Genomic DNA, 16,257 nt, shown 5'->3' with positions numbered 1-16,257 from the left:
GGTCTTCATTTTTGGTCGGCATCTCATTTGTTGAGGGGTGAACCAATTCAGAGAAAGCTAGAGATCAAACTTTCAATGTTTAGGGATTGTTCACCCACCTCCTAGTCAATGGCACAGCAAGATCGTCTTCATCTTTTTTGTCAAATCATTGTGGCAAACTCATAAGACAGCAGTTGTTCTGGACAGATGCAACAGAACTGTATAATAACCACCATGACAAAACAAGAACAATTAGTAATTTCTGCAAGAGGCACGGAACCAGGATCTCTACTTGTCCAAACCAGGCTAAGAACAAATTAGATAAGCTACAGTGCTCAACCTTAGAGAAACAAGTAACTTTTTCATTGTGGTGATTTACAACCTGTTGTACCTTGACTATTTCACTAGCATAAATAGAGCAAGAATTAACAATGGCACCAATGTCTGACTGACTAGCCAAAAAGAAATCTAGAGCAAAAGATTTGTCCATCACTACGCGTGCCAATGAATGGAGACTGTTCTGTGTTTCATCTAAAGCAAAGGTGATTTCACTAATAACTTTTGCCAAAATTAGAGATAAATTTCTGAGCAGTCTTTTCTATTTGTATGATTCCCACAGGTGGAAACACTACTCTGATTGTTTGCATCAACAATGACTCAGAAATTTCCCCAGGCAGAATAATGAATAATCAAAACTGGCACTGTTTGGGAGCTTATGACTAAATCAGAATTTCCAGTCTTGGTGACTTACAGAATTAGGATCTTTATGTACAGACAAATCTCAGAATACTATTCCTAAAGTATGTGAGATACTAGTCTCAAGCAAACAGGACCAGGAATTCTGAGCAAGAAGGAAGTGGTATCCATTAGAAATACAAGGAAAAACAGAATAAAAAGAAGTCATTCATGCCATGAAGTCAGTTCCAATACCTTATAATAGTTATGTTATATGTTTGGGTCTCTGTGCCTCTCATAGATGGTGTTTTAGTCAGCTTTTTCATTGTCATCACTAAAAGATACAACAAGAACAATTTTAGGAGGAAAAGTTTAATTTGGAGTTCACAGTTTCAGATGTCTCAGTCTATAGAAGATCAGCTCCATTCATCAGGGCTCTAGATGAGGCAGAACATCATGGCAGAAGAGTGTGGCAGAGGGAAGCAGCTCAAGACATCACATCCCGAAGTGAAGAGAAACTAAGCTCAGCTCACCAAATATATACCCAGAAGGCACGTCCCCAATGACCCACCTCCTCCAGCTACACTCTACCAATGTACAGTTATCACTCAATTAATCTCTGTCAGGTGATTAATTTGCTGATTGGGGTAAGAGTCTCATAACCCAATCATTTCACCTCTAAACCTTCTTGCATTGTCTCACACATGACCTCTTGGGGTACACCTCATATCTAAACCATAATAAGTGGCAAGAAATTGTTCCATTGCTCTATGCAGATAGTTAAATTGAAACTTAGAATAATTTAGGTTCTTTTCAGTAGATGGTTCTTTTTCTAGAAGAGAGGGTCATGGCAAAGTCATGGGGAAACTTGTTTCAAGTTATTTGTCCCTTATAGGTGCAAGTAGAAACACTGTCAGCTATAATTCCCCATGATCTCATTTAATAAGACTAAGATATGTCCCAGAGGTTTTATCAGGGGGATCCAGTGATGGGTGGAATGTCCAGAATGGACAGTACTGAGAGTAGTAATTATGCTTTGGGATAAACTACTAAAGATATTAAAATCAGTATAGCCTGATCTAAAAATTATCATAAAAAGGAAAGAAAATCATTTTAAGTAATTGACAACCAGGGATTTATAGAAAATGAGAATAATGATTATGAGTAAGCAATGAAAAACAAAACAAACTATACAGGATTTTGGTACCACATCTTGAGTGGCTTCTATTGCCTATGTAAGGCCAACAGCTTACTCCAAAGGTCAATAGTCTGTTCCAGAAGATTAGCCACTTCTAGAGGACGTCTGAAAATTCTCATTTTGAGACCCTTTGTTGGAGTAGCTTTGTAATTGTGTGAGATTCTTGTGGCTTATTTAGTACTGAAATGTGAACCTAAGGATTGACTCCCTGTAGTTTCATAACTATATTTGTTGTTAACAATACTTTACAAGGTTTCATTCAATAATGTTTAGGAGCAGTTTTTCTCTGATGTCATTTACAAAGAAAAAGTCTACTGGTTGAGGACCACTAAGAGGTCATTTAGGCAGAAATCATGGAATGATGGCCTACCTGTTAGTATGATAAAAGAGTTTCTTGCAAAATCTTTCCATGTCTTTGTGAATCAAGATGGTGCCTCATATTAAAGATGAACTTCTTGATGCATGTACTTTTCATTAACAGGTCATAGAAGAATTGCCAATATGTCTCCAAGGGAGTGAATCATGGCTACAAGGAACAATAGAAATACTTTGGCCATGGGAGTGCAGATTTCTGAAAGTTCTGTTAATATTAATTTACAAATGACACTCTTTTTTTTTTTTTTCAAGCTTTCCAGAAGGTTGTAGGTAATGAAATTAGTACCTTGTGTAATTTCTGAGTAAGGAGTGATGTCTTACTGACTTCTTTTATGATAGTTCTATTAAAGTGTACAGATTGGCCACTAGATATAAAAGTTGGTTTCTCCAGGCTAGAAACATAAAATCTAGCAGCTTTCTTAGCAATTGTAAGTACTATAACTTTTTAGTAACGAAAGGCTGCTTCAATCCTTCCCTGAAAATAGACACATAACAACTGTAACATATTTGAATTCTAAGGAGGGTGGAGAGTGGATAAATTTCATCTGATAATATTAAAAGGATTCTTAGTGCTCTATTCCTGGCATTGTCTCACCAGTTTTACCAGGATTATATTATTGGCAGATGGCACATGCACATGAATTTCAGCTCCATGCACATGGACATTTCTGAAGTTTCCCCATATATGTTGACTTAAGATAATAAAAACCAATTTGTGTCAGGATGAGTATTGTCATGCAGAAACTTAATTCATACCTGATATTTTATGATGTTGACCTTATCTGATATTACCAAATACTTAAGAGTGGCAAAAATTATAGGACTGAAGGTTACAACCATGTTTTTCATTATTCCTTTTCCAAACTAGGAACTAAACATTGATACTTTACACTGGTCTCTTTTAATTACTCCAGAGATTTTTTTTTTTCCTTTGAGGGTTTAATCAAGATTTGTCATAATAACCTGCTAGAGCATTTCCTTTAGAATCCCTCTTATCTCTTTTGGTCTGGGCCTCAACCTTTATGACAGTCATATCTTTAGGAAGTAGAAGTGCATTTAAAGATCCTTATTTTGATGCCCAATTTTGTTGAGGGTACCATCATTGGTGAAAAATCCTCTGTTTCTAAAGCATCCTCAAATCGTACTACTTCAAAAGCATACTTGCTATTTGTATATACGATTGTTATGGTTTAGATATGAGGTAACCCCCAAAAGCTCACATGTGAGACAATAAGAAAAAGTTTAAAAGTTAAATGATTGGGTTATGAGGGCCTTAACCTAATCAGTGCATTAATCCTGATAGGCATTAACTCTAGGTGGTAACTGTAGGTAGATAGGGTATAATTGGAGGAGGCAGGTCACCGAGAGCATGTCTTTGGGATATTTATTTTGTCAGTGTGAGAAGAGTGCTCTCTCTCTCTGTCTCTGTCTCTCTCTGTCTCTCTCTCTCTGTCTCTCTGTCTCTCTCTCTCTCTCTCTTTCTCTCTCTCTTTCTCTCTCTCTTTCTCTCTCTCTCTCCCTCTCCCTCCCCTCACCCCACCCCCTGCCCGTTCCTGGTACTGTTTCCAGATGCTTTCCTCCACCACACCCTGCCATGATGTTCTGCCTCATCTCAGGCATAGAGCAATGGACTCAGCAATCCAAGGACTGAGACCTCTGAAACCTCCTATTCTAAAATTGTTCTTATCAGGTCTTTTGGTCACAGCAATGAAAAAACTGACTAAAACTACTATAGTTTGGAACTTGGGAGTCCCCCAAAGACCCATGGGTTTAAAGAATTGGTCCCCAGGGTGGCAATATTGGGAGGTGGTAGAAACTTCAAGAAGTGGAACCTAATGGAATTTCTTCAGGCCAGTGGAGGTGCCCTTGAAAAGGACAGTGGGACCTGACCCCTTCTCTTTCTCTCTCTCTCATTCCCTGGATATGAGGTGATCAGTTTTGCTCCACTACATATCTCTGCCATGAAGTGCTGCCTTACCACAGGCCCAGAAGCAATGGAGCTAGTCAGTTACAGACTGAAACTTCTAAAACTAAGTCTGCCACCGTCCAGCGGCATCGATTTGGCGCAGGGGACAAACGAGTAGTGAGGCTCTTGAATTCAGAACGGTTTATTGTTGAATCAGGAAACCCGGGAACCCTGGCTCTCGAACCTGGAACCTCCAACCTCAAACTTGGAACTTGAACTCCAAACTCTGAACTCTGAAAAATCCCAGGCACTGGAGGAGAGCCAGCTTATATCCCCTCCGGGAGGTGAAGAGTAGGACTGATGCCAATTATGCGAAGATTAGGCGAGGAGCTAGCTGCCCAATCATGGCAAAGGTCATGAGCAGGCATGATCAGGAGCACTTGGGAACACTTGTGCACACGTTGTGTGCACGGACAGCCAATGATAAATCACCTGGGTGTGCTTTTGTTAATCAACCTCCTCACCGCCAATGTGATCAAAGCAACCTCCGGCTGGCTGCCAGGCGCCATCTTGGCGAGTCCGCATGGCATAGCCCCCAACATCAAAATGAACTTTTTCTCTTTGTAAGTTGATTATCTCAGGTATTTGTCATAGTTCTAGAAAGCTGGTTAACACATATGTATTCACATTTAATGTTTGCTTTATAGTTTTTGGATAGTTAAGTTCTTGAAACTATAGTAAGTTATGACATCTCATCTGATCTTATCTAAAGGAGAGTTTTAATTAATTAAAATATATCCTTCTTGATAACTTCCAGTTTTAGTTTTAGTCTTAAGTAAAATCCATCAACAAATAATATTAGGACAGAGTTTCAAATTGGAGGTTCTAATAAATCTTAGTGAGGTCCAGAAAGTTTTTAAAAGTAAGGTGAAATGATCATGGGATTCTTTTTCTTCTTGCAGAGACAGGTGAGTGGCAGGATTCAGGGTGATACAAAGGGAACTCTAACATGAGAGGGAGAATAATAAAACTTCAGCCAGGAGTCATATCTATATTGTGTGATAAATCATGCTGAGAACCTAGGACCAGTCAGCAGAAGCATGAACAAATTTCACAGTGGCAGCTAAGAATAGAGGGTCTTTGCAACCATGTCAGGATCAAGTTCCCATGAAGTTGAGTTTAAACCACAAGGGTTCATCCATTTCATTCATGCACAAATAGGGCATTTTTTAAACTAGGAATGCTATTATAGGTTAAATTATGCTCCCTCCTGTCTCCCAAATACAGATATGTTGAAGTCTTAACCCCCATACTTCATTTTGTGACTTTATTTTTAATAAAGAGTCTTTGCGAATGTAACTAGTTAAATTAAGATGAGTTCATGCTGGAACAGAATAGGCTGTTAATCCAGTGTGAGTGAGGTCTCTGTAAGAGACAAAGGAGACACATGGGAAGAATATGGCCATAGGGCAACAGAGGCAGAAATTGAATGATGCATCTACAAGCCAAGGCATGCTAAGGACTGCCAGTAAACAGTAGAGCCAGGAAGAAGCAAGGAAGGATCCTCTCCTACAGGGTTCAGAATGGGCACACATCGCACAGTGCCTTTATTGCACACTTCTAGCCTAGCTATGAGACAATATAGTTCTCTGTCTTAAGCTCCCAAAGCACTTTGTGGTGCTTTGCTACAGCAGCTCTAGGAAACTACTACAGACACTCAGGGAAAGAGGCTGTTGAAGAGACTTCATGTTACAGTAGACCTGTTCATGGTTGGGCTCCTGGTGGAGAGTCTCTTAATAAGGATTTGGTCAATTCATAAGGAGATGTCACAATCTCAGAAAATGCTGGCATCTAAGTCTGCAAGATCCAGTTAAACCTGGAAATTCTCTTGAGGGGTCCAGGAGAAGCTGGGATGGTCTTTATTAGGCGAGAAAACCTTTTGTCCTTCTTAGCTAGGTCATGGCCTAAATAGCGAGGCAAGTGCAGAAGCAGAGGGAGGGTTTATTAGGAAGATGAATTTAATTGCTGTTGCTTAAGTTTGTCAACTTACCTTTGACCAAGAAATCTTGAGTGAAGTAAATTTTTATTTAGAATTTTCTTGGAAATATTTAATAATACTATTCTGTGCACTTTGAAATTTGTTAAGAGGGTAGATCTCAAATTAGGTGCTTTTACCATGATAAAAATAAAATTAAATAAAACTACAAATATATTTAAATATACTATCATAACTTATAACTTCCCCATTTCACATTTGTGATAACAGAATTTGGAATTCATTCAAGAAATATTCAACATCGAACTAGTACTTTATGAAACTAAATGCAATGTACTTTGTCCAAATATAAATTCATAAAATTTGTCTTTTTGTTTTCAATAAGCTTTGATTTATAATGTTGTTCTAAGTTACTGAAGTACCTTTTTCTACAACTCAGAATATGGTTTTTGCTATAAAGTTAGTGCTCAGAGAAAGGAATGAGAATGGAGCATATGGACCCTTCATGAATCTTCAGCAGTGAATTTAGAGATAACTGCTTGCTATGGTCTGAATATTTGTGCCTCTCTCCTGCATATATTGACATCTGATCACCAATATATTGATAATTGATAATACCACTGATGGTATTCAGAGATGATCAGATCATGAGGACGAAGTGCTCATAAATGGGATTAGTGAGCATCTAATTGAATTCCCAGAGAGCCGCCTTGTCCCTTCCACCATAAAAAGACACAACTAGAAGATAACATCTGTGAACCAGAGCTTGCCCTCACTAGACACTGAATCTGATAGCACCTTGATCTTGGACTTGCCAGCTTCCAGAACTGTGAGAAATATATTTCTATTGTTTTTAAGCCTCCTAGTCTGTGCCATTCTGTTATGTAAGATGAAATTTAAACCAAATTTTCAGAGAATTCAATGTTCTCATTTATGGTTTTGCAGGGTTGTACTTCCATTATTTACCTCAGGAACAAATTCATTTGACAATTTTTTTTTTTTCAAAAACAAAGCACTCCAAGCCCTCTGCATAACATTGAAAATTGCTGTCCACCCTGCTTGAGAAATTTTATTTCCATTCTTTTCTAAGGCACCCTTTAAATGAGAAATTTTGTTCAAGTTAAATGTTCCCCGAGTGGTCTTTGAAGGTCCAAATTCTCCTTGATAAAGTTATGCAATTTACAATATAATAGTATGAATAAATATGAAAATAAAAGTACATATAAGAGGCAGGAGTTTTTCTTGAAAAAGCACAAAATTTGGATTTATAAAAATCTAGCAATAGTCAGCCCAATGTGATTTTTGTGTACTTTTTGTCTTGAGTCTCTAATCTGATGTTCACCACCTAAAATAATCATGGTTTCTTACATACACGTATTTAAGAGACTTATTGTAGAAATTGGTTCACATGGTTATGAAAACTGAGAAGTCTCATGATCTGCTCTCTACAAGCTGGAGAACCAGAAGCCAGTGGTGTGATTCACACAAAGTCTGAAGGTCTTGGAAGTGGTGCTGAAGTGGTTGTGGGGACGGGGTGCAGCTTTTCTAAGTTCCTGAGACCAAGACCCAAGAAAAAACACTTCTGATGAAGAGTGAGAGAAGATAGATATCCAGGGTCAAGAAAAGAGAGTGAACCTGTCCTTCCTCCACCTTTTTTGTTCTATTCAGGTCCTGAAGGGATTGAATAATGTCCAACCACAGTGTGAGGGCAGGTTTTGTCTTTACTCAGTCTACCAATTCAAATGGTAATCTTTTTCAGTAATCTCTTCACAGACACTTCCTGAGGTGATGTTTGGCCAGCTATCTAGATGTCCATTAGCCCAGATAATTTGATACAAAAGAGTAGCCATCACACCATGTCTATGTGCAGACCTGACAATTTGGTTTCCTCCTTCCTCCCCTTGACAGATGAAAACCTACAGAGAATGCCTTCTCTGAATGGAAGCCAAGTTGTCCATACAAAATTCTGGACAAAAGGAAAACCTTATCCAGTCTTACTGGAGAACCTCAGCAAAGTTTGTCCAAATGGATGCCAGTCAGTGAAAACTACACTAGTCAATAGACCAATTGGAACAATAAGCTTGGAGATTGCCTATGTTCCACTCTTTGATTCTTCTTCCTGTGACACACAACACTATTAGACAGCATGACACAAAAGAGAAAGCAGAAAAAGGATAGAGAAGAATGAAAACGGAATGAATTGATTCCACCAAAAATGCCAAACAAAATCAATAAGAAAACCTATATATCAAAATGTGAATAAATATCCAAGAAATACAATACAAAGAGAACAAAGTTCAGGTCTGGTACAGACTTACCTTGTTGCCCTGACTTGCAAGCCCATAAGTTATAATGCATTAGGGCCTCTTTGATCACTGCACCAGGCTAAAGGCTTGGCTACAGCATTGAGAAGTCTAGAATGTATCTCCATGAGATGTCAGGGAAAACAAATAAAGACCATCCAAATGAGAATAAACAGAGGCTATTTAGTCAAAACATACTGTAGCAAAGGAATTAGCACCAACCCTCATGTTTGGGAGAGACTCAGAAACAGGCAAGGTGACAATATTATAGTGGAAAACAAAAGGAGAGAGGGTTTCAGTTATGGTCTGTACTGGGACACAGTAGGATAACTATGGTTGACAATGATTGTGTATTTCAAAATGATTAGAGATAATTGAATGTTACTAACACAAATAATAAATATTTAAGAGCTGGGGTTGTGGCTCAGTGGTAGAGCACTTGCCAAGCATATGTGAGGCACTGGGTTCAATTCTCTACACCACATATAAATAATAAAGGTTCATCAACATCTAAAAAAATGTTAAAAATAAGTAAATAAATAAATATTTAAGATGATAGATATGCCAATTATGCCAATGCCATTATATATTGTGTACATTGAAATGTCACACTGTTTCCCATAAATATGTATAATTGTTCATTGTTATGTATTAATTAAAAAGAAAAATATGTTAAAAAAAACACAAATCAAACAAAAAAAAAATTAGAGAAGTAACAGGTACACCTAGATTTAAATAGGAAATGTGTCCTGGTGTAACAAAATAATTTGCACTTGATTACTTCAAAGATGTCTTTTAATGCCTAAATTTTAATAGATGTCTTATCTTTGTATAGATTTCATTATATTGCAAGGTTCATTAAAACCTTCAATGTGATTCTAACAATAAATAATCTTTGTTTATTGAGTGCTTGCTACATGCTGAATCTACTTAAAATCATTACCTCTTTAATTCTCAAAAAATTCTGACAAATTGGATGCTGTTATTCTTTTTATAAATTAATCATGGAATTCTGGAAAGATTAGCCCCCTTATGGCAAGCTACTTTGTTGTTTTTTACTGTTTCCCTCCTCTTTTTCTTCTTTTCATTTTTACCAGAGTGCTCTTGCTGCCTTTCTAGCAAGTCCAGGGGAGGGAGGGAGACAGGGTCTGGGATAGTGAGCAGGAGTCCACATGAGGCAGTGATCTGGAGCTGAATCAGACCAAGCAGAGAATCCAACTAAATCTAAACTAACCACACCACAGAGTACAGAGCCAAGAAGCTCAGGGAGAAGCTGGATCAACAAATCCAAAGAGGAACCTGCAGTAGATAAACTGAAGAAATGATTCTATTAAGAAACCCAGATCCTTGGGGCCAAGGGGTGCAGCAAAGGGGCCCAACAAAGCAGGTAACTGCAGAGACACAGAGCTTCCAGTTTCCTGCTTTCCTCCAGTTCCCACAGTGCCAAAGGAGTGGGGACAAGTCAGAGAGCATGCAGAGCACATGACACAGATTCAGGGTTCTTGATGATTGACAGCTTTAAGAAGTGGCACTGCTGAAGGAACCAGCAAGGATTTAGGAATGTTCTGGGCTCTGTCAATCACTAGATGTCTGACTTTGAAGAAAGTCATTTAACATTTCTGAAACTTCATTTCCTCATCCATAAAATGATAAATAATAAGACCAAAAAAGAATTTTTTATATATCAGAAACAGTCACATGGACTCAAAGAAGTTCAACAAATCGCATCCTGTCTCTGACTTCCAGCCTATTCCCCACCTGGGTGCATCAGAATAGAGCTGTCCAAACTACTTGCTTTGTTGAAGAAAATAAATGTAATAGCAGCTGGAAAATAATAGGAATACAATCTCTGGTGGCTGTTATGCCTGTTGTTTATGTTGTTATATACAACAACCAGAGGGAAACAGAGACCTCACCAGTAAGGAATTCTCTCAGGCTGATAGGTATTCAGTTGGTTCCTCTTAATTTTAACGGAACTGAATCCAGGTCCAAAAAATTCATCTTAACTCTCTTCTAAGAGAAATCTTTTGTGTTTTTCTAAAGGTTTCAAAGTTATAGTGTAATTCAGCACAGACATTTGCCAAATTGATTTGTTTCCTTTTGGGGTCTGTTCCTGCTTTACACATGAGAAAAGCAATGCCCAGAAAGACATGTCAATTTGATGGGGGATGGATGAAAGAGAGACATCTCCAAAAGAAATATTTTTGATATAATGAATATTTCTAGAACAGTCACCCAGGCTCCTACATTCTATAGACTTCTACAGATTATTGGTAACTGCTTTTTGTTCTTCATGATTCCCTATAGATGTACAATATAATAATTCAATATATTCTTTGCCTATAGTAATTTTCCCCAAAGAATTGTAGAAACTGTCTTTCAGAAGCAGGAAGAGGAGGGGAAAGAAAATGCAAAAGGGAAGAAAGTGAATCAATGTGACCAATTTTGTTTTCTGATTTGGAGGTGCAATTATGTGAAAAAGTAATAGGATGAAATATTTAAAACAGATACTGCTGGGGAACCAGAGATGCCTCAATGCCTCACTGATTAAGGAAAGCTGCTAATAGGCTGTTGATAATTAGCTGTCTAGTTCCTAACCTGATGCAGCACCAGGGCGGCTCACAGAAGAAAGCACAGCTGATCAAGCCATGCTAACTGCCCTCATTAACTTACATTCCATATAGCATTGAAACCCACGTCCAACTTGAAAGGGCCGTGACACTAGACAACTTTGAAAATATTAGGGCTTTCATTTGCCTGTCTACTAAAGAATATTGTAAATGAAATAACATATTAGTCATTATTATGGTTTGAATCTGATATGTCCACCAAAGACTCCTGTGTTGTGAAGGCTTGGTCCTCAGTGCAGCAATGTCTAGAGATGGGGCTTCTGGAAAGGTGATTGGATAATGGGCTGTAACTTCATCAATGAATTAATCTACTGATGGACTAATAATTTGAATAGACTATTGGGAAGTGGTGGAAACTGTAGGACCTGGGGCCTAGTTAGAGGAAAGTAGGTTACTGGGAGTGAGCCCTAGAAAGGTACATCTTGTTCAAACCCCCACCTGCGTCAGTCAGCTCTGCTTTCCAGCCACCTGAGGTGAGCAGCTGGCTCTGTCACATCCTCCCCCACCATGATGTTCTGCCTCACCTCAGGTCCAAGAAAATGAGCCAAGCTGACCTTGGACTGAAACCTCTAAAATCAAGAGGCCAGATAAATCTTTCCTCCAAATTGATTGTCTTGGGTATTTTGTCACAGAGATGAAAAGCTGTCTAACAGCCATTATCCTCTTTTGGTTACTGAATACCATACATTTTCCTATGTCCAAAGGTGTTTGCACATGCTGTTCTCTCTGCTTAGAATGCTCTCTCAGCTCCTCACCTCTACTCTCACCTCTATTCCCACTTTCAATTCTCAGCCTTTGGCTCATTCCACTCAAAAACTTCTAATTTCAGCATAATGGTCACTTTCAAAGGAAGTTCTTTCTGGAGGGCTGGCTTGGATGAGGTTCCCTGTACTACTTCTTTCACTCATCATATTTACTTATCTGTCTTCTCTTATCCCTTCCCCTCATTCATTCCAATGAATTTAACCCTTATACTATAAATAACAGGGGATATTGTATTTTTTCCTTGTCCTAGCATACTGCCTGGAACATGTAGACACCCAAAGTAACATATATATATATATATATATATATATATATATATATATATATATATATATTTTAGTTGTTGATGGACCTTTATTTTATTTTGTATGCCATGCTGAGAATCGAACCCAGTGCCTCACACATGTTAGTCAAGTGTTCTACCACTGAGTCACAATGCAAAGATGTAAAGTAATATTTATTGAGTGAAGGGATGGATAGACAAGTGGACAGGTGTAAATAGAGACAGATTAGAGATCACACAAGTTTTCTTCTAAAGATACTATATTAGCCAGAATAACAAGCATAGTAAGTAACAAATCTCCAAATTTCTGGGGCTTAACACAACAGACAGTGATTATTTGGGCAGATGGTAATTGTCTGGTCATATGACAATTTATTATAGGAGTTTTTAATAGATGGAAAGGAGTTCTCTTCTCCATGGCCGGCTAAAGCCCAGGCTCCTACTGCCTTGGGAAGTAAAGAAGAAATGGCAAAAGAGAACTCTCACATCTTACCAGTGCCAGCCTGGAAGGGACACAGATAATTTATGATCACGCTCCATTTGAAAGGACTCATTTGGCACATCTAGAAGTAAGGACACCTGAGAAATGGAGTCCTTGTGTGGACTCTTCTCCCAGAGACAAGACAATATATAAAAGGAGAGTTCAGGTTTTTAGAGGATGGCTTACCTGTAACACCAATCCAGATAACTAAGCTAAAACAACTCCCAATTCAGCAGTGCCTGTACTGCTAATTATATAAATTTCTGCTTTACTTTGTCTCTGAAATAATGGCCCTAATAAGGCCATACTCATATGGATGTTTTGAAAGATTAAGAATAAGCTCTTTTTAACTTCCTTGAAGTTTTATAATTTTTTAAGTTGTTATATAGCTTCATTGAATAGTATGTAAAAATTTTACATAGATAGAACATAGTGACCAAAAAAATTTCAATGTTGCCTTGATGACCAAAGTCTCTTCTAATCATGAAGCCTACCTTTATTAATTATCAGCATTATAAGTTAAGGTAGTATGAATTCACACCCAGAATAACCATCATTTAAATTAGAACAAAAATGTAGCTCAGTGTGTTCTTTTTATTAGCTTCAAGAGATGTATAACTGACTTTAGTGAATTCTTGTCATGTCTAAAGACAAGGACAATATTATCTAAATAATAGTAAATACATGCCCAAATGGCAACTAAAATCAACAGGAAAAAATATTACATTTAATAGTCAAATTTATTGGAGATCCTAGGCACTCTTTAGATATGCTAAAGGAAGCATTCTATTTTATGAAAATGCCATACATTGTCACAGGTTAATATTTTGGGGAGGGCACATTGATTTAATAAGTTAAATGTGCAGTGATGATGCTATGCTCAAGATGGTGGCTGTTGTGTTGAATATCTCTGCTCCCCTAAATAATCAATATGCTCCCATGGCTGCTGATGCAGTGCAGGGGCAATGATTCATTTCATCACCAGTGACTTCTCACACCCTGGTTACCTGGGGGAGTGGCAGATTTATTATGCTCATCAGCCAGAGGCAGATGGGCTGACCCAATAATTTATGTGACCTTATTTTCCTTCCAGAGAGTGACTTGTATTAATTTAAGGATTAAGTGATGTAGGAGTCAATTTTTGTAGAAAAGTAACACTGTTTTTAGTTTGCTTTCTACCATGAGCTGTGTAGAGTAGTAATAACATCAAAATTGGTTACACATTGACACAAGGTCAAACATACCACTGGTGTCCAGTGATAACCTGAAAAAGTGTGTCTTCCTTGGTTTGAAGAAAAGAGAGCTATCCAAATAATTTATAACCCTGGAAGGCTATAGAGTCATTTTCTTTATGTTACTCACTTTTATGGTACTCGCATTTGTTTTCCTTTGGGGAACCTCCTTGGCCAAGGAGTGGCATTTACTCAGGTTAGACCAATCAGATCCATTCATTCATGATTGCTAATCATCTAAGAATGAACGGAGATAAAAATTCTTAAGTATCCTGAGGTACTCACTAAAGAAATGGTCTCCTACCCTTTTTCTGGAGTATCCCTGGTTTTTTGAGGCCTCATGTTAAATTTTCCTTCAAGTTACTCATATCCTTCAGAAAAACTCTTTCCTTTGCTTAAATTAACTAGAATCAGTTTCTGTGGTTTGAAACTTAAGAATCTGACAATAGAAAAGTGTTTAAAATTTGTGATCAAATACACAAGATTTCCAGTGTGCAATTTTTTACAGTTTTAATAGCCGAATGATTCTATCAAACAAATATGAAAGATCTGTCAAGTTTAAAGTATTTACAACTATGTTAAAAGCCCAAGAAACTCTCAATTCCGTGAAGCTGCTTTGTGGAGGACCAGAGATAGTGTACAGTAGTAATAACAGTTTGTTCTTTATCACATTAACTCTTACACAGTCTCTTCATAGAGAGACATGATCCTATATTCAAAGAGGAAAATAGGCATGAAATATTCTCAAGATTCTGTATTTCTTCAGAATTCCACAGCTGAATAATAGGGCCTCAAAACTGGTCCCACAGAAATCTAAAAGTCACATTTGATCCTTGCCCTTATTCTTGCATCTTGTCATCACTGAGTAGTCCTGTTGCTTTTACTTCAAAGTGTACCTCAAAGCAACTTTTTCCTCTCCATCCTGACTGCCTCTGCTGTATACCAACTACCATCAATATTTTCAGAACTATTATCATCACCTTTCCAACATGTGGAAGTAAAATATTTTAAGCTATTAATATAATTTTTAAGTGATGCTGTACTTCTTTCTTATCCTGTCCCCATTAAAACAAATTAATCCAGTTCTCACTGCCAGCTTGGAGGAGAGGGAACAAGGAAGGAAGGATCGTGGAGGAGCAAAAATCAGAAATTGCTTTGTAATCTTCCAGATCTGTTTCTAAAGACCAAATCCCTAAATCTCAGAGAAGATTAGGGAATAGACAGAGTATCTAGGCTAGAATCATGAAAGAAATATGACTTCCCTAAAACCAGAAATCCTTGGGATTAGGAGGATAAGTTAAATAATGGGCACGGAGATGTCTGAGAGTCCAAACACAGAGGGACCTATTACCTCTTTGCTTTGCATAGCCACTAGAGGAGCTAAAATCCTTCAATATTGAAATGACTATTTTAGTGGGCATCTAGATAACTTTGTACAGACTCCTACACCCCATGCTGGGCAGAGGACCTCAGGTACTAAAGAACCATATTGAAGAGAATGACATTCTCGGTAGTAACCTGGGTTTGAGAATAAGCAGATGACTCACTAATTGGATGTTCTATTTCTACTCAAAATTTTAGCATTGCACAAAATTCTGGGATATTGGCTTTAAATATTTTCAAAAAACAAAAGCCATTTGTAAAAACAGAAGTTTTCTACCAACCTAATGTGATGGGAGGCTTCAATTAGAATTTGAGTTTGAAAAAGGAAAGGAAAGGATAAAAAAGGAAAGGGAAGGAAGAACAGGGCTAAAAAGCTTAAGAGAATTTCTCTTCCATAAGCATGGAGGTTTAGTCTTCTGGAAAAAACTACTACTACAAACTGCCTGGAAAGTGTTAGATAATCTGCTATAATCTTTTCATAAATAGGACTCAGAAGAAAATAAGAGAAAACCTCAAGGGCACATAGAAAAAAAGTAGGAATGGAGTCAATTAGAATGTTCAACAGTTGCTAAAACTGTAGATCCCCTTGGCTTCACAGCTGCATTGGAAACAAGTGATAAGGACTTGACTTGCGTAAGTTGGAATAATAAAATTGAATTTCTTGCATAAAGCTGAGGTCTTTTAAGGGTAGCCACAGCTTAAATGAAAAGATAAGCTAGGAAAAAATATATATACATGATGGCAAAGGGAGATACAAAAGGTAATTTTTAAGAACCTTGGCTTCATGCCACATGAAAAAGGAAAGAAAATATTATTAGTCCATTTTCCACTGATATAACCAAATACCTGAAACCAGGTATATAAAGAAAAGAGATTTATTGCCAGGTGTAGCAGCACATACCTGTAATCCCAGATACTCAGGAGGCTAAGGCAGGAGAATCAAAAGTTCTACGGCCACCTGGGCAACTTTGCAAGACCCTATGCCAAAATAAAATAAAAAGTCTGGGGGATGTAACTCAGAGGCAGAATGTAACTGGATTCCTCCATCTCC

Source organism: Sciurus vulgaris, assembly GCF_902686455.1.
Source record: "Sciurus vulgaris genome assembly, chromosome: 9".
NCBI classification, from domain to species: Eukaryota; Metazoa; Chordata; class Mammalia; order Rodentia; family Sciuridae; genus Sciurus; species Sciurus vulgaris.
This window is presented reverse-complemented; position numbering follows the sequence as displayed.